Source organism: Leptodactylus fuscus, chromosome 9 (assembly GCF_031893055.1).
Source record: "Leptodactylus fuscus isolate aLepFus1 chromosome 9, aLepFus1.hap2, whole genome shotgun sequence".
Classification (NCBI taxonomy): Eukaryota; Metazoa; Chordata; class Amphibia; order Anura; family Leptodactylidae; genus Leptodactylus; species Leptodactylus fuscus.
In genome coordinates, this window is record NC_134273.1 from 7,443,164 (window position 1) to 7,461,841 (window position 18,678).

The 18,678-nt window shown below is 46.0% G+C and overlaps 1 protein-coding gene across 1 annotated transcript in view; it reads right to left on the minus strand.

Moving 5' to 3' along the window:
* KANK4 (KN motif and ankyrin repeat domains 4) overlaps window positions 1-18,330 on the minus strand; it is a 73,800-nt gene extending 55,470 nt beyond the window's left edge. Inside the window, exon 1 of the mRNA XM_075287472.1 lies at window positions 18,173-18,330. The gene's annotated coding sequence lies outside the window, so the exon portion shown is untranslated. The remainder of the gene's footprint in view (window positions 1-18,172) is intronic.
* Window positions 18,331-18,678: the final 348 nt, after the last annotated feature.

Genomic DNA, 18,678 nt, shown 5'->3' on the forward strand with positions numbered 1-18,678 from the left:
TAGCTCCCCTCACCCTCCCTTCCTTCCTTGATTGACCCAGGGAGTGATGCCCAAATTACACCTTGGATGACATCATAGCGCGCCCCGGAATCGACTGGAGTCTTGTCTTTTCTGGGTGTAAACCTGGCTAGTTCAGATCAGTTCTGTACCAATGAAGTGATCGGCAGTGGTCTGGTCCTCCAGAGGTGGAGACACTCATTGTAAACCACTCTTCACTCTAGCCATCTATAGAGGTGTTATCTTCTATTGTAATCCTGTCTGATGTGAAGGCAACAACTGCAGCAAAGCAAACCTCTACAGAATTGGCAAGTTTCAGGCTATAATTAGGCTTAGTCACTGGTCTTAGCATTTTCTGGAGACACATTCCTTTCAAGGTTCTTCTGGATAAAGATGTTGCAGAGTTACCTATTCTTAGGCAAGGTCGTCCATATCACCATGTCCCTGGATCATTCAGATCACCCCAAATAACCTCTTGGCGGCAGACCTATGGCTTCTGCTAGTGATGGGCAGACATGTGATTGACAGTTGAACAACTGGCCCTTGGCTAAACAGGTGTCATGGCCGACGACTTCAAAGAGATGTGCAAATGTCGGGAGATGAAAGGTAGCAATGAGCGCTGGGATGGATCTAATAATAGCCGATGATTTTCTAATCCTGTTTATATCTGGACCTCGGACTTACTCTTGGCGTCCAGACACGGAAATAACACGGCCACGAAGCCACCATATTAATGGCGTCTTATTTTCATCCGAAATCCCAAGGCTTTGTTGTCAGCGTGACTTGTGTTCCTGCAGAACGCCCGAAATAAATATAGGCTGCAAGCTGCCGAAATAACAGTATCACAGCCGGCAGAGACCGAATCCAATTTCTGGGAGCGCTCGCAGGATGTCACACAGAATATTCTCAGATTTTGATGGGCACAGAATTGCCCAAAGCCTCAAATGTCAGCTCCAGCGGGCGTGGAAAAAAAATTTAATACTAGCATTTTTTTTTTTGCAATTTCCTGCCATAATTCAATAGGTAAAAGGCTGCAGACTACGCGCTTGTGCACACTTATAACCTCCGAGTAGTACGGAGCGGTGATATGGGAACCCTCGCGGTCTATGGGGCCCTACGAAGCTGAAAAACACCGGGGCATGTTCCATTGGATCTAGTGTTACTGACATATTCATAGTCCAGGGAGGACAGCGCCATAATACAGCACCATATGAAGGCACCGCAAGGCAGCACATTAAATGACTATAGCTCCACGTTATGCCCAATTTTGTTAAGGTACAGGGATATGACCAAAGTTGTGGTCAGAAGTCCTAATATTAAAGAACATCTCTACCCTCGAAGGCTATTTTGTGACTTTCAATCTCAATATTTTGTGCCTATTAGTTTCTTCGTTAGAAAAGGGCGAAATCCCCTGCACTCACATTGCTGTAAAATATAGCCAACTGAAGCCACCACTAGGGGGAGCTTACCACGTAGAGCCTCATCATTGAGTTCAGTGCACAAATCTCCTACGCTCCCTCTAGTGGTGACCACAGGCAATCAGAATATTACAATTATAGAGGGTTTTCCCCAGGGTTTCTCCTACTCTCCGGTCTCCTCTCCCCTCCACTTCCTGTTTTCAGTTACAAGTTGGTGGGTGGGCTTAGCCTGTGTGACATACCGGCCATCAGCGAGCTCCCGAGACTGTGCTTCTTCTAAACTACATCCAATAATCTTTGGATTTACTGATAGAGACATTACAGAGGCACTGATCAAGCCCTGTTCTAGCCATTTGTGCTGCACCTTACAGAGTTGACAGAAGGCGCCATCAGCAGTCAGTCATAGTGGAGAGAAGAGTAGAGCGGTGCTGGGAATAGTGACAGACGTCACCAACCTAGCCACTGCAGCAAGATAGCAGAGGTGGTCGGAAACCTAGGCAATGAGCTCTGAACACGGAGGACCCTACTGAGAAAAATGAAGACATGAAGTTAATTAATCCAAAAGTCAGCACTGACATATGACCTCCTGTGCGCCGTGTGGGTAACGTAGTCCATGTGACGGCTGCATTTCCTGGAGCAAGGCTTACAAAGCAGAACTCCCTATATCATAGTAACCTCTAACACTGGGAGTTCCATCCCAACCACACAGTACTCAAACGAATCTGTGAACCTGTCACCCACTGTTCATAAGACTAATGTCACACTGCATTTTTAGGTTCATTGTTCTGATCCAGCAGAATTGATCTTCCGTTTGAAAGATAAGCAAACAAGATGGAAGCGTGAAGGGCGAATGATGAAAACGGTAGATGCTCCGTCTGCATCCATCATTCTGTCACAGTTTCGGTCCGTTGTTCGGACCCTACGACTAGGACTGCAAAGCAGCAGTGTGAACCCAGCCTTACAAGGCCATACATGTCTCATGTAGTTCATAACCATTTATTTTCTGGAGGAGATCTAGTGACGTGAAGGAAGTGTTAGCATTGAGTCATTGCAGGGATTAATGCTGTTTCCCTGTATTCGCTTCATCGTAGGTGTCAGCGAGGTGTTAATAAGACTGTGACACGTCTAATATTACCAGGCGTTCTGCACGGCACCAAAAAAAAAAAAAAAAAAATCTCTCCACTGAATGGCCACTTTATTAGAGACCCATCTAGTAGAGAAACAGACCTCCTTTAGCCTTCAGGACTGTAGCCATTGGTGGTGCCATACACAGGTATCAAGACCAAGAGTGCACCAAGAAAACCTGAAGATACCCAACGTCCTCCTCTGATCCTTTCATCCACAGGTTCGCCCCTCGCTGAATGTTTTTCCACTCTTGGTATACTCTCCACACTGCGGCACCAGAAAACCACACAAGATGGCGGTATATGAAATCCCGGCCCTGGCTGGTTTAGCGCAGATGTCCAGGGCTCACTCAGATTTCTGGATTTTCCCATCTTATGTTGTGCTCACGTATCTAATGTCCTTACAGATAGAGAAGATATAAACCGCATCGGTATTCTGGATTTTTCCCATTGTGGGGATAGGAGCCCAGTCCGTGGTTTGCTATGAGCCCTAGGATTTCTGTGCAGGCCCCTGGATACTCTCCATACCATAACATCATACAGGAATGGGATCTGTTCTCTCTAGGAACACGTAACAGGTCGGGATCTTCTGGAAACAATCACTAGGCGAAGCCTTTAGGCCAAGAACGATTGTTACTATTTGGAAGCAAAACGATGGAACAATCCCATCATTAGTCAGGTAGCAAATGATTCATGGGAATGGAAGGGTCCAAAATTATCAGCAAGCCATAAACAAAATATCCGTCATTTGGGGGGGAGGCAATGCAAACAATGGAGAGGAGTGACAGATCAGATACAGGCAATGTTAGGAATCTTAGTATGTCTCCTACTTGTATCCCTCATGCTCTTTAGTGCAGCACTGCTCACAGCCCATGCTTGAAGGTTGCTATAGCAGTGAAGCTTTGGCTGAGCTTTGAGGTGTCAGAGTACGGCCCCATCCTGAGATGAGGCGGGGTATTGAAACCTGGCATTGAGACTTGTCCGATGCCTGTGATTACCTTGTGATCCGGCTTTATGCTCAGAACTTGTCTGGTTATCTGCTGTATCTCATCTTACTGACTCTGGTTCGCTCTCTTACTTGTTTGGTTTTATCTGTGATCTCTTGGCTTGGGCCCGGTCATTCTTCTGCTCTCGTTTCGGACACTCCTTCTAGCTTTGACCCGGCTTCTAGGTTACACTTTCTCAGCCGTAGGTTTCCTGGCCTGGTCCATAGTCCACAAGTTTACCCATTTTCTGATACTAGTACAATCCATTCTGTATCAATGATGTTAAGGAATTAGAAAAACAGCGCCGACACTTGTCCACAGGTTATATGTGGTATTGCAGTTCAGCATATTCACTTTAACAGAGCTGCCCTGCAATACCACCTATGACCCATGGACAGGAGTGGCGCTGTGACTGGAAGAAAGCAGACATGTTCTTCTAATCCTGGGCAACTCCTTTAAGGGAAACAGGACCTGCAGATGTGACTCGAGGAGACCTGAAGACTGCAGCCAATTTACAAAACGCACCATGTCGCTCCTTGATGCGACATGGCAGTGTCCTGTGCACTCTGGTAGCAAATATGGCATCAAAAAGGTAATCTTAAAGGGAATTGACTTTGAACAATATCGCACAGTTAAACCCTATATAAAATGTTGGGTTGCGTTGCTTACTCTTTATGATCAAATCCCAACCTAAGGGTCCCGCTGTCATTGCTCCACAGAGTTCATTTGCATAGACAGAAATGGCAACCTCTTCGCAACGGAGGCCGCGAATCATATGGGGAAACCGCGATCGATTCTGGTGACCCCAACCCATCTATCTTACTGTGCAATATTCTGCAAGTAGACACATGGCACAATCCCAGAGGTAATCTTCATATGTAAGGAATGCCACATCGTGCTCCTTGTGTACGAGAAGTCGTGTACAACAGTATATTTGGCCGCTGACACGACTTATCAGCTGTCGTGACCGGCCCTGCAGCTGAGTAAATATTTCCAAGTGAAGAGAAGGTTTCATAAACAACCAGAAAAAAAAAACTGGGTCATCAAAGGCCGGCGGCTTCCTGCAACATTCCCCTAAAAAAAACACACAAACATCCAAAACCGTCATCCTGCAAGGTGATCAGAGGTGCGGACGGAGGAGGGAAGGAAGTCAAGGATTCTCGACAGAAGGAAACTTGAACTCGTACACTTATCTTATACAGCGGAGACTTAAAGTGACCTCTAATAATAACAACTTCTTACATCTTATTAAAGGCGGAGTTACTTTCTACATAGAAGTCTATGGAGGAGGTGAATGGAAAACACACACAAATAACTGCAGCGGCTGAACTCTGCTGTACTAAGAGCGAGAGAACACTTCTAAGATTGCTAGGATTCAAGATAAGACAATAGATCAATGAATAGTCTCCATTGACCTCATCCCAATGCTAGTTGTCAAGAAAGCGCCATATAGTGTATAGAGGTGGTGTTTGGTATTGCAGCTCAGCACCATTCACTTGGATGAGACAGAGCGGTCATCAGGTCATGTGATTGATGAACCTGACGTCACGGACCTTCAAACATCCAAGTGTCAGATTCCTGCCGATCTGATATTAAGGAGCTATCCTTAGGAGGATCTGACAACCAAAAGGGGGTTGGTCTGACATCTGGGACCCCACAGAGGTCACCTAAAATCTCTCAATCCTAAACTTGGTGTCAAAGTTACGCAGACATACAACAATGATCCATCTGAGACGTTGGGGCCGGACTCTGTGCTGTCCATCCACCAAGAACTTGCCTATGGCTTTGCAAAGAAGATTGAGAAAAAAAAAAGATGTAATTGTGTATGTTCAGAGCAGATACAGACCCATGAGAGCAAACCCAAGGCTATAAACGCTGCCCAAGGTGCCTTCACTATTACTGCCCCATAAGAATCTGACAAACCAGCCAGAACTAGTCACTAATATGATGTAATTGTTTCCCCTGCACTTTGCGATTTGGAGTATTTTCCTGTCGCCATATCATTAATATCTGGACATGACAAGGATTTGTACTTGCTGTCAGGAAGTTGAGCCACAAGTGTTTGGTTCGCTCCTGCCAATCCTCTGATATCAGGCATTGTGCTCAGGCTTCCCTCTTATAGCCGACAGCTGCACCTCTCCGAGAAGTCCCTGACATCTTACTTCTAACTGCAGCATTACCGGGGCCAAGGATTGTTCTACTGGATGACTGGATACTGACCTCGGCTTGTGTACATTACCGACTTCCCCGAGAACTTCCTGTCCTTTCATTATTTTGTCTTTAACCATCATAAATTGCGTGTGACTCCTAATGTCAATTTCTGTCTATATTAAGAGAGAGTTACAGGGTCAAAGACACTAAAGTTACATAATCTACATCAAGTGTATTACAGTACTGACCCCGAGGTATATCCTGTATTATACTCCAGAGCTGCACTCACTATTCTACTGGTACAGTCACTGTGTGCATACATTACATTACTTATCCTGTATTATACTCCAGAGCTGCGCTCACTATTCTGCTGGTACAGTCACTGTGTACATACATTACATTACTTATCCTGTATTATACTCCAGAGCTGCGCTCACTATTAAGATAATCCTTTAATAGTCCCACATTGGGGAAATTTCAGCGTGTTACAGCAGCATAGTAATACAGATACAGGATAATACAGAGTAATATATTACAGACGTAGACACAGATAAGCTGAGAAGAGAAGATATACTAGGAGTCCATGGCAGCTAAGGAAAAACAGAAGAGAAAGAGGAAGACCTCATGGTCATCGTCATAATCATTAGTTCTCTGTGCGGAGTCTTCGTTTGGTCTGATGTAGATTATACAGCCTGGTCGCGGTTGGAAGGAAGGACCTGCGATAGCGCTCCTTCTCACACTTGGGGTGAAGCAGACGGTCGCTTACAGTGCTGCCAAGTCCCATCAGGGTCCCATACATGGGGTGGGATTTGTTCTCCCGCATGGAGGTCACCACAGACAGTGTCCTTCTGTCACCCACCACCTGTACTGGGTCCAAGGGGCCCCCCAGGACAGAGCTGGCCCTCCTGATCAGCCTGTCAAGTCTATTTCTGTCCCTGGTTGATATACTGCTTCCCCAGCAGGCCACACCGAAAAAGATGGCTGAGGCAACCACAGAGTTGAAGAAGGCCCTAAGAAGTGTCCCCCGGACTCCGAAGGCCCTCATCCTCCTGAGCAGGTAGAGTCTGCTGTGGCCCTTTCTGTGCAGCGCCTCCAGGTGATCAGCCCAGTCTATTCTGCTGGTGCAGTCACTGTGTACATACATTACATTACTTATCCTGTATTATACTCCAGAGCTGCGCTCACTATTCTGCTGGTGCAGTCACTGTGTACATGCATTACATTACTTATCCTGTATTATACTCCAGAGCTGCGCTCACTATTCTGCTGGTGCAGTCACTGTGTACATACATTACATTACTTATCCTGTATTATACTCCAGAGCTGCGCTCACTATTCTGCTGGTACAGTCACTGTGTACATACATTACATTACTTATCCTGTATTATACTCCAGAGCTGCGCTCACTATTCTGCTGGTGCAGTCCCTGTGTACATACATTACTTATCCTGTATTATACTCCAGAGCTGCGCTCACTATTCTGCTGGTGCAGTCACTGTGTACATACATTACATTACTTATCCTGTATTATACTCCAGAGCTGCGCTCACTATTCTGCTGGTACAGTCACTGTGTACATACATTACATTACTTATCCTGTATTATACACCAGAGCTGCGCTCACTATTCTGCTGGTGCAGTCACTGTGTATATACATTACATTACTTATCCTGTATTATACTCCAGAGCTGCGCTCACTATTCTGCTGGTGCAGTCACTGTGTACATACATTACATTACTTATCCTGTATTATACTCCAGAGCTGCGCTCATTATTCTGCTGGTGCAGTCACTGTGTACATACATTACATTACTTATCCTGTATTATACTCCAGAGCTGCGCTCACTATTCTGCTGGTGCAGTCACTGTGTACATACATTACATTACTTATCCTGTATTATACTTCAGAGCTGCGCTCACTATTCTGCTGGTGCAGTCACTGTGTACATACATTACTTATCCTGTATTATACTCCAGAACTGCACTCACTATTCTGCTGGTGCAGTCACTGTGTACATACATGACATTACTTATCCTGTATTATACTCCAGAGCTGCGCTCACTATTCTGCTGGTGCAGTCACTGTGTACGTACATTACATTACTTATCCTGTATTATACTCCAGAACTGCACTCACTATTCTGCTGGTGCAGTCACTGTGTACATACATTACATTACTTATCCTGTATTATACTCCAGAGCTGCGCTCACTATTCTGCTGGTGCAGTCACTGTGTACATACATTACATTACTTATCCTGTATTATACTCCAGAGCTGCGCTCACTATTCTGCTGGTGCAGTCACTGTGTACATACATTACATTACTTATCCTGTATTATACTCCAGAACTGCACTCACTATTCTGCTGGTACAGTCACTGTGTACATACATTACATTACTTATCCTGTATTATACACCAGAGCTGCGCTCACTATTCTGCTGGTGCAGTCACTGTGTATATACATTACATTACTTATCCTGTATTATACTCCAGAGCTGCGCTCACTATTCTGCTGGTTCAGTCACTGTGTACATACATTACATTACTTATCCTGTATTATACCCCAGAGCTGCGCTCACTATTCTGCAGGTGCAGTCACTGTGTACATACATTACATTACTTATCCTGTATTATACCCCAGAGCTGCGCTCACTATTCTGCTGGTGCAGTCACTGTGTACATACATTACATTACTTATCCTGTATTATACTCCAGAGCTGCGCTCACTATTCTGCTGGTACAGTCACTGTGTACATACATTACATTACTTATCCTGTATTATACTCCAGAGCTGCGCTCACTATTCTGCTGGTGCAGTCACTGTGTACATACATTACATTACTTATCCTGTATTATACTCCAGAGCTGCGCTCACTATTCTGCTGGTACAGTCACTGTGTACATACATTACATTACTTATCCTGTATTATACTCCAGAGCTGCGCTCACTATTCTGCTGGTACAGTCACTGTGTACATACATTACATTACTTATCCTGTATTATACACCAGAGCTGCGCTCACTATTCTGCTGGTGCAGTCACTGTGTATATACATTACATTACTTATCCTGTATTATACTCCAGAGCTGCGCTCACTATTCTGCTGGTGCAGTCACTGTGTACATACATTACATTACTTATCCTGTATTATACTCCAGAGCTGCGCTCATTATTCTGCTGGTGCAGTCACTGTGTACATACATTACATTACTTATCCTGTATTATACTCCAGAGCTGCGCTCACTATTCTGCTGGTGCAGTCACTGTGTACATACATTACATTACTTATCCTGTATTATACTTCAGAGCTGCGCTCACTATTCTGCTGGTGCAGTCACTGTGTACATACATTACTTATCCTGTATTATACTCCAGAACTGCACTCACTATTCTGCTGGTGCAGTCACTGTGTACATACATTACATTACTTATCCTGTATTATACTCCAGAGCTGCGCTCACTATTCTGCTGGTGCAGTCACTGTGTATATACATTACATTACTTATCCTGTATTATACTCCAGAGCTGCACTCACTATTCTGCTGGTGCAGTCACTGTGTATATACATTACATTACTTATCCTGTATTATACTCCAGAGCTGCGCTCACTATTCTGCTGGTGCAGTCACTGTGTACATACATTACATTACTTATCCTGTATTATACTCCAGAGCTGCGCTCACTATTCTGCTGGTGCAGTCACTGTGTACATACATTACTTATCCTGTATTATACTCCAGAACTGCACTCACTATTCTGCTGGTGCAGTCACTGTGTACATACATTACATTACTTATCCTGTATTATACTCCAGAGCTGCGCTCACTATTCTGCTGGTGCAGTCACTGTGTACATACATTACATTACTTATCCTGTATTATACTCCAGAGCTGCGCTCACTATTCTGCTGGTGCAGTCACTGTGTACATACATTACATTACTTATCCTGTATTATACTCCAGAACTGCACTCACTATTCTGCTGGTACAGTCACTGTGTACATACATTACATTACTTATCCTGTATTATACACCAGAGCTGCGCTCACTATTCTGCTGGTGCAGTCACTGTGTATATACATTACATTACTTATCCTGTATTATACTCCAGAGCTGCGCTCACTATTCTGCTGGTTCAGTCACTGTGTACATACATTACATTACTTATCCTGTATTATACCCCAGAGCTGCGCTCACTATTCTGCAGGTGCAGTCACTGTGTACATACATTACATTACTTATCCTGTATTATACCCCAGAGCTGCGCTCACTATTCTGCTGGTGCAGTCACTGTGTACATACATTACATTACTTATCCTGTATTATACTCCAGAGCTGCGCTCACTATTCTGCTGGTACAGTCACTGTGTACATACATTACATTACTTATCCTGTATTATACTCCAGAGCTGCGCTCACTATTCTGCTGGTGCAGTCACTGTGTACATACATTACATTACTTATCCTGTATTATACTCCAGAGCTGCGCTCACTATTCTGCTGGTACAGTCACTGTGTACATACATTACATTACTTATCCTGTATTATACTCCAGAGCTGCGCTCACTATTCTGCTGGTACAGTCACTGTGTACATACATTACATTACTTATCCTGTATTATACTCCAGAGCTGCGCTCACTATTCTGCTGGTACAGTCACTGTGTACATACATTACATTACTTATCCTGTATTATACTCCAGAGCTGCGCTCACTATTCTGCTGGTGCAGTCACTGTGTACATACATTACATTACTTATCCTGTATTATACTCTAGAGCTGCGCTCACTATTCTGCTGGTGCAGTCACTGTGTACATACATTACATTACTTATCCTGTATTATACTCCAGAGCTGCGCTCACTATTCTGCTGGTGCAGTCACTGTGTACATACATTACATTACTTATCCTGTATTATACTCCAGAGCTGCGCTCACTATTCTGCTGGTGCAGTCACTGTGTACATACATTGCTGATCCTGTATTATACATTACAATGAATGTGCTGACATTTCTGTATCCCTCGCTGCGGTTACTGGGCCCCTAGTAGGAGGATATTTAGGATTCGGTATATCACAGATAGTATCAGACGTATACACCTGTCAGGGCTCAGCAGATATTTGCTACGTGGAGTATATTACAGTATAATCTCTACGTGCGGAGCATTCTGGAGAAACCTCATTTTTAATCCTTTGTAGAATTTTCTTCCCTAAATGAGCAGGAAGTGATAAAATCGGCCTTCATAAATATCTGGGGCCTTTCACAGGAATTTCGGCCGGTTCCGCCTCCTCGTAAATTCTTTTTATTTTCTGAGCATATCCTCTTCATCTTTGGGGCGGTGAGGAAGCCGCCCAGATGACCCATTGATAATAATGGGACAGGAGTGATGAAAACGACTCTCCAGAACGATGCATCATGGGTAATACGCTGGAATCTGTAGAGGGTCGTTACTGCCAAAGGGAAACTTCACCCAGGGCCCGGCATTTCCTATTGTGGCCATTCATCGAGTCCCGATCCTACCAGTGACTATCACGTATTGTATAAGTCCCATATTCCAGCTCTGTAATTGTATCCAATGAGGTCTCAGGGTTCTCTTTGCTCCTACGCGTCTCTTTGGTAACAGACTACAAGCCCTGTGTAGTCAGATCCTGTTTGTTTGTAGTCTGTTGCCATGGAGATGCACAAGTCTTCATAACAGTTGTGGAATGTTTGCGCCTGCCCTATGTTCTAGGCTGTGCTATGTCTCAGGAGGGGCGTGGGCAGATCTGAGGAGTCAGTGACCGGCCTGCTCATGTGATGATAGGACTGCGGGCTGACATGTGAGCGGGGCAGCGCCACATGATACCACCAGGGGAACGTCCGTGCACTTTTGTCCCTATTTTCGCAGATCTCACACATATTTCTCCTCCGTCATGAGGAATGTTAACCCATTAGTGATGCCTTTTATTCCAGCGCACGCCACGTCCCCATATCTGTATTACAGGACACAGTTGCTTCTTTGTGATTGTCATTTATATGTGCAACACACAAGCGCGGTCTTAAAGGGATGTCCCTTCTCCTATTATGTTGCTGCTTCCCACAAGATCAACACTAAAATACTCTGTGCTGCTGAAAGATGGGGGGGTGATAACTAATCCTTACTTAGGGGGACCTTTCACTACCACTACCAATTTTTACCTTTTCCATCCTTCGATAGTCACGGCTCCACTGATTGCAGCACAGTTGTATTTTATTTTTCTAGTCCCCGCCATCCCTGAGCAATCAGTGCTGTAAGTGTCCACACTCAATAGGATAATGAGGCGCTCTACTGTCAGGTGGGCGGTCCTAGGGTAGAGTGGATGGTAAAAGACCACCCTCCTGACAGTAAAGAGCCTAACTGGCATCTTGGAGGCTATAACAGCAATGAAGGGTGGGGGCTGGAGAAAAACAATCCAACTGTGCTGGAATCGGTAGAGGGGCATCTATTGAAGGATGGAAAGCGGTGGAGTTAGTGGAGGGGGTGAGAGGTCCCCTTTAAATACTGAAACACCACCTGTTGATAGGAGCGGCGCTGTTCTTAGAATAAAAGCAGCCATGGTTTTCTAATCCTGAACAACCACTTTAATTAAAGGGATGCAATTAGGTAAAGCAACAAATTATTTCGCATTCCTGCCGCAGTCACTGCCAAGCTTCCAACCTGTATATACAAGTCAATGCACTGCAAGTACAGTATATGGGTAAGTCACACGGAGTAAAATGGAGTGTAATTTGGAGTGTAATTTTTACACATGTAAAAAATTTACACGTGTATTTTGGAGTGTTTTTTTTACACGTGGCGTTTCAGTAGCGTTTACGGAGTGTTTTTTGGAGCATTTGCACGTGTAAAAAAAACGCTTCAGTAAACACTCCAAAAAACGCTCCGTAAACGCTACTGAAACGCCACGTGTAAAAAAAAAACACTCCATAATACACATGTAAATTTTTTACACGTGTAAAAATTACACTCCAAATTACACTCCATTTTACTCCGTGTGAACTTACCCTATCAGTGCAACATCATATGCGTTATTTAGAGGGGAGGATTACTCTAGGCAACCCCTATCCATATACCCTGCAATGCCGTGTGGTCTCCTGGTCTGTATACCCCTAACGAAAAGCAGAAGGGCTCCTACATGGATTGCACGGATACCCGCCGATTTCCTCTCCCATGACCAGCTCTTTGCTGCCGGAGATTCATGGACATTCCCACTGAAATAACTTTATTGATGACAACACTGTAACAATCATAAATTACAGCAATGTCACGTGATAGGATTGAAGCTTTGGTGATTGTATTTATTTTCTTGCGGCAAGATCTGCCCTCGTAAGGACTGAGAGATCGACATCCCGCTAAATCTTCACCAGCGAGTGTCATTACAGAACTGCTGAGACCGACAATATGTGCCCGGGCCCAGCAATCCGTCATTGGAGCGGTCAATACGTAGCCCCAGTGCACCGCTGGGCGCACACAACCTGCGCAGATTATGGAACGCACAAAAAAATATCCGATAGAAGAGAAAGCTACAAAATATCTAATAACAGGCGAGTATATAATAAGAGGTCCTGCTGGCGGGTCTCCTCCATAAACCCCGCCCAACGTTGCCCCCTTGCTCCTCATGGGCATCTCTATTTTTCTCCGGAGCCCATGTGCAATATTGAAAGATCGGTGCGGCGCATGCGCACAACATCAGGGACAGTAACATCTACATGAGGTTTGGTCCCCCCATAAAGAAATAAGAAAATTAAACAACTTTAGCATACGGTCCAAATTAAAAATATTCTACCTTGTGAGTATACAGCTCCTATACGGACCTATGTGTTTTCATGGTGACAGACAAACAAACCCCCTGTCGTCTGATTCTTCAGTCAACTCCTTCCTAATCTGTGAAATGTAGGCTAGTAAAAAGTAAGGGAGGCTGCAAGGAAGAATAACCGTAGGAGCAGACTACACCGGGTTTGTTTGTAGTCTGTTAATAAAGATGTTTGCCAAGGTCACAGATCATTTCACCGTGTGTTAGGAAACGCTTTGTGATATATTAGGAGGCCGATCGCTCCTCTGGTGACGACTTACATCTTAGGTCAGCTCACTTTCGCTTACCTTAGGAAAACAGTTGTCAGGGCACGAAGGAGATGTAATGATCCTTACAATTCTCCCAGGCTCGGTTTGGTGACTGGCTCTGGGACTCCTACCATGATTCATGCTGGTTGCTGCAGGCGAGGCCGTGTGCCCATAAACGCTCCCCTTCCGTCCCCATAAACGCTCCCCTGCGTCCCCATAGATGCTCCCCCTGCGTCCCCATAAACGCTCTCCTGCGTCCCCATAGACGCTCCCCCTGTGTCCCCATAGACGCTCCCCCTGTGTCCCCATAGACGCTCCCCCTGCGTCCCCATAGATGCTCCCCCTGCGTCCCCATAAATGCTCCCCCTGCGTCCCCATAAATGCTCCCCGTGTCCCCATAGACGCTTCCCTACGTCCCCATAGAAGCTCCCCTGCGTCCCCATAGACGCTCCCCCTGTGTCCCCATAGACGCTCCCCTGCGTCCCCATAGACGCTCCCCCTGCGTCCCCATAGACGCTCCCCCTGCGTCCCCATAGACGCTCCCCCTGCGTCCCCATAGACGCTCCCCCTGCGTCCCCATAGACCCTTCCCTGCGTCCCCATAGACGCTCCCCTGCGTCCCCATAGACGCTCCCCTGCGTCCCCATAGACGCTCCCCCTGCGTCCCCATAGACGCTCCCCCTGCGTCCCCATAGACGCTCCCCCTGCGTCCCCATAGACGCTCCCCCTGCGTCCCCATAGACGCTCCCCCTGCGTCCCCATAGACGCTTCCCTGCGTCCCCATAGAACCTCCCCCTCTGTCCCCATAGACGCTCCCCTGCGTCCCCTAATGTATCGGTGATATGTGCGGATATTGTTGTGTCCATAACAGTGATACCACCAGCGCGACAACAATGATTCCTCACTATTACACGAGGTGAACAAACCCCAAATGTCCAAGAGGCCTTATATACATCCGACCTTAACTCGTTCCCCCTTAGGTTTATCTCCTGGACCGAGACAAATCCAGAATACAATCAGATAAGAGAGCATGTAAAAAACAAAACGGAAGACGCACTATTTATATTCATGCGGAAACGGGATGAGCGAGAAGCCAGAGAAAACAGAATCTTCTATCCTCAGCCTAAAAAATAATCTGCGTCTCCTGAGAAAAACAGGGAGGATTTTATTATGGTACTGGTATAAAGGAGTCTCCCGGTCTGATGGAGGCAGAGCTCCTGCATGGGACAGGACACGTCTCAGTGTTTGCAGGAGCTCTGCTCGCTGTCAATAAATGGAAAGATTTGCGGACGTATTTGGGTCACACTATCCAGGGATCTGTATGCTGCACCTCTGCTAAGTAATAGGAAGACTGATGAAGAATTTTACAGGGAGCCTTAGAAGCCGGCCAATCGCATGAGCCCCGCAGATATATAGGAGAGGGCCACCGGAACCAGAATATCAACCTAGCCCCTCAATCTATCCTGCCAAAATTGCCTGCTTTGGGCCAAGGTTAATGCAGTGATAGGTCATCAATATCTGATTGGTGGGGGTCTGAGATGTGGGACCCCCACCGATCAGGAGAGTACCGAGCACAGCACTGTAGTGTTCATAGTGGCAATGTTTGGTATTGCAGCTCAGCCCCATTCATTTGAATGGGACTGGATTGCTGCTGTGCCATGTAACGTCATTGGCACAGGCAAGAGGCCACGCTAGAGCTGATCTGCAGGGCTCCTGGGTGTCAGACCCCCACTGATCACATAGTAATGACCCAATGCTATATATTGATGACCCAAGCCCCAAAAAAACCCTTTAATCCAGGGAAGATTTCCAACCTCTCCAGTGTGAACATTGAAGGTTTACATTTACTAATATATTGGAAAGAGTCTAGGAACGAAAACATGTTTTGTTTTTTTTCTTTTAAAATTCAATAACCCCTTTAAGAGTCAGATCACACCAAACCCCCGGAGAGTTGGGGTGTGGGCTGAACTCCGCATTCTGCAATACCAGAAGGATTGGTCATTGATTTGTTACACAACGTTCAGAATATCCACGGCCTATCCTCAATATTAGAGCAGCGGGGTCCCAACCCTCAGCGCCCCCACCAATCCACGTCATTGCACACACTACACGGTGACCGTTCTCCAGGGTATTATAGATTTGTCCTAACCGCGGCCCCTACAACGAGCTGACCACAGGGCTGCGGAGAGCTGGACCCTCCCAATCTGATATGGACGACTTACACCATCAATAATCTGAGCCTGGAAATCCGTCAGACATAAATAACACAGCGCTGGCCCTACAGAACACAATAGGGCCACATGACTAGGAATCCACACAAGCAGTAGTAGGTTCCTTGTTCCTCCATGGGCTGGCTACAGGTAAGGGGGGTTCTTTACTCTTCTCACCTTCTTAAGGTGTCCCATATTTTGATGTCTTGGCTTCCTGGGGGCAGCGGAGAACATGTCTATAGGATATCTGTGCAAGGTCAAGACCTCCAGATAGAATAGAATGTGCCCCTGTCATAGTTACATACAAGTCCAGCATCGGTCACCTGCAATCTAGGACCCTCCCTCATAAGGATCATCCCAAACCCAAAAAGTCTAAGTTCTGAGCTGCACTTCCTAGGAGGGCGCCCTTTACTGGTGAGAATATGTCAGTCCTGCAGCTGTACAGACATTAGGAGGGACGACAATCCCAGTGGGGCTTCCTCTGTTACTGAAGTCCACCCCTAAAGTCCAGGGACCAGTCCGTTACCTAATGTGTATGGCGGGGTCCCGTACCATGTTGGGGGACATATTAAAATTTAATATGCCTCATTCGTTAAGCCACCAGCAGAGGCGTACGGGAAGGACAGAAGTGTCGGATGTAATCCCCTCTCACCATTTAGGACGCACACACATACGCCTGACTGAGCCAAGTGTGCACACGTGTCAGGGAGTCGAAAGGCATTGCTGAGTTCCTCTGATAGATATTAAAGGTGCCTGACTACATGAGGTTTGCTTGTAGTCTGTAACCACAGAGACACATAAGCCTACATAGGAGCTGCGTATACAAAGGGATTTTTGGGACATACCTATTCATAGGATCAGGGTGGTCTGGCGCTCAGGAACCCCATAGATCTGTTGGTTGAATACATAGCACAGCGCCATACATGGTCTATGGCTGTCCTTGGCATTGCAGTTCAATGAACATAAGCGCTATGGCCTCTTTAAGGGTCCTGGGTGTCGGACCCCTATGGATGACCTATCCTAAAGGGGAGGTTTTATTAAGTAGCTGCCAGAAAACCCCTTTAATAAAGACCATTGGCAGCATGGCTACCTCTTAGAGTGTAATACTGCCTCCTTTTATTTCTGTGCCCATCTCAGTCCTGGGAAAGTGTTGTAGTCTCCTTCACTCAATGCAGAACCACTGACAACTGGAGTTTGTGGTATCGCAAAAACTTCATCGTCTGCACGATGCAGTGGAAAATATTAAACTTATTGTGTGTTTTTTTCTAATTTACCACCAGATTACAATCCACATCCTGCAAACCGTCCCCTGCCCCCGGCCGAGGTTAACCCCTCAAACACCAGAACGCAGACCTGCTAGCTTTCACTAGTCTTGCACAAATCGCCACAATTCATGTGACACAATATTAACCCCCTAAAAGCCAGGACTCATCTCCCACAGGTTAAACATTCAGCGGTGATACAAACATTGTCACAAAAGCCCAGCTATCAGAATGAAAGATCCCACAAGTCTCGCAAGATCAGCTAAAATTTGGGAGTGGAAACAATGAAGCCCCTGAATACAGTATCCCGAAGTTCTCCCTTTGTCAGGAACACAAGGGCACACACCCACCTCTCCCGGAGGAGAGTCGCCCCATTCCTAGACGGATCGGCCCTTTACCTTTCTTCTCTGAGTGTAATCCCATCGAGGAGCAATTAAATATTAGGCGAGCCTCTCATTATAAACATGGGGTTGGGGGGGTTAACTATTTCATGCCTCCCTTTCTTCTCTCCAGGTTTCGGCACAGCCCGCTCAGGTCCCTGGTACAATCAGATGTTTCCTATTAGGGGGCCATAAGGGGGGTCTTTCTATGGAGTCATGTTCATCAAGCCACCGAGCTAAATAACCTCATTGATATAGAACAAACGATTTTAGGGAGGAGGGGGGGGATATTTTTTTTGGAAAAAAAGGCGAAGTTATTTTGCCAATAGAAAGATTCCAAAATTCCTCCCTGGTTTCGGAGCTGATCCCATTGTTTTCAATGAGTGGGAAAGGAGATGTAGGAATGGGGGGGATTGATAGCGCGGAGCGGATTTATCTGCAAGGAAACAGCTGCAGATATTCCATAGGATGCCGAGTCCCCCTCGCCCTCACACCTCCTCCTCCTCCTCGCCGGCCTCTTGGTCAGTCCTAAGGTTAAGGGATTTGGGTTTTGAGGCAGGGTCTTACCTTGAGGTGTGGGTCTGCCTGGCTCCTGCAGGTTTGCAGACTGTACATGGAGCTGTGTGTGTGTGAAGTGCCTGCGAGTGGGATGGTCCTACATTCTTACTCCATCCGCCAGATGCTGACACTGTCTTTCTTAAGGAGTATGAAAAATCTGCCTTGTAGGAAACTTACTTCAGTGCGCTGTCCTTCCTTAAGAGAGGGAGAAAGCCTTCTGCAGCTTTACCTCACAAGTGTCTTGGACAATCTACAAGACATTGCTTAAAATAGTCAGTCGCCCCTCCCCCCCTTCTAATTGCAAAATATTAATCTGCGTTTTGCTTTCTTTGATGTGAACAGATGAAATGATGTCTTGGATCTGAGCAGAGAAGACTATGGGAGGGGGGGACAACTGCTTAAATAACAATCTCACAATCCCTGCACATGAATCTGACAACCTCCACTGTCAGCAGACAACAGAGGGGGTGCATGGTGGTCGCTGCAGTGCCGTAGTAAATTACACAAGTAACAAT